The sequence below is a fragment of the Sceloporus undulatus genome, chromosome 2 (assembly GCF_019175285.1).
Source record: "Sceloporus undulatus isolate JIND9_A2432 ecotype Alabama chromosome 2, SceUnd_v1.1, whole genome shotgun sequence".
In the NCBI taxonomy this organism is placed as follows: Eukaryota; Metazoa; Chordata; class Lepidosauria; order Squamata; family Phrynosomatidae; genus Sceloporus; species Sceloporus undulatus.
In genome coordinates, this window is record NC_056523.1 from 169,140,514 (window position 1) to 169,141,931 (window position 1,418).

The window sequence follows — 1,418 nt, forward strand, 5'->3', positions numbered from 1 at the left end:
TGCTAGCCTTTTTTGTTAATCCTATCTATTCTTTGTTATTTCTTTGTATTTACTTTATTGTATAATAATTAATAATAATGTATAATGAGTTTTTTGTTCTTCTAAGCTGTAAATCTAAATAAATAAATCTGTTTTCCATCTTTACACTTGGGTGTCTTTTTGGGGGGAAGAGAAGGAGAGTAGTCCATGAATAGACAGTCGCCCCTCGGGTCTCACAGAGGATCCGTTTACCCCCCCCCCCCCCATGAGCTCTGAGCGTCGTGGATATTCAAGCCTCATTCAAATGAATGGGGCACATCCTGTGGCCGTGCCACACATTCATTGGGGCCTCTAGAATGACCCCAATTTCCCCCTAGAATGATGGTGGGGTCTCTTTCTCTGAGAGATGTCTCCAAAACAAAGCTGGGCAGCTCCTTCCTTGCTGGGACTGCTTTAGCGGCTGGAGATTTTGCATGATTGGGAAGGGCCTTAGGGACCATGGATAGTTCCTCTAATGGACTGAATAGCATTCAGTACAATGGCTAGCACTATTAATTGACTAATTGACTGGGGTGGCATTCAAGACTATAAAAATCTAAACTCCATTTTCAGCAGCAGTAAAATTAAACTCCTCTTGGCAATCAGGACCCTGAATCAAAATCTCCAAAGTGGAGCAACTATGCCCCTGTTTGGAGACAGTGCAAAAAGGGGACACAGTGCATCCCTCTCCAAAGAAACCCCAGTTTTTACTAGTCCATTCCAGGGATTTTCATTGTTGCAGAGCCTCCTTTTGCCTTCCTGTTCAGTGCCAGGCTTTCCAAGGGTCTGGTTCCCTTTTTTTGCAAATCTGAGGAGGGATGGAGGGCTTGGGAAGGATCTATTTAATAATAGGATTTATTTATATACCGGCCAATCACTGGGAATCCGGGCGGTTTACAAGAGAGGGGATAATAGATGGTTCCCTGCCCTCAGGCTTACAATATAAAAAGACACGACACAAAAGGAGAAGGGAATGGGGAGGGGGGGGAGGGGATCAGGTCCAGCATTCTTCTCTCCCTCTAAGGCCTGGACCAAGGCAGATGGACCAGAGGGAAGGCTCTTCTTCTTCAGGCTAGCCCTGATGGAGTTGGGCTGGCATGGTCAACTCCCTCATAGGCCGGAGGATGACAGTTCTGGCAGGAGGAGTCTCTTTCTTCAGGCGAGCCCTGATGGAAGTGAGCCTGCCTGATCAACTCCCTCATAGGCCGGAAGATGACAGTTATGCAGGGAGGAGTCTCTTTCTTCAGGCGAACCCTGATGGAACTGAGCCTGCCTGATCAACTCCCTCAGAGGCCGGAGGATGACAGTTATGCAGGGAGGAGTCTCTTTCTTCAGGCGAACCCTGATGGAACTGAGCCTGCCTGATCAACTCCCTCAGAGGCCGGAGGATGACAGTTATG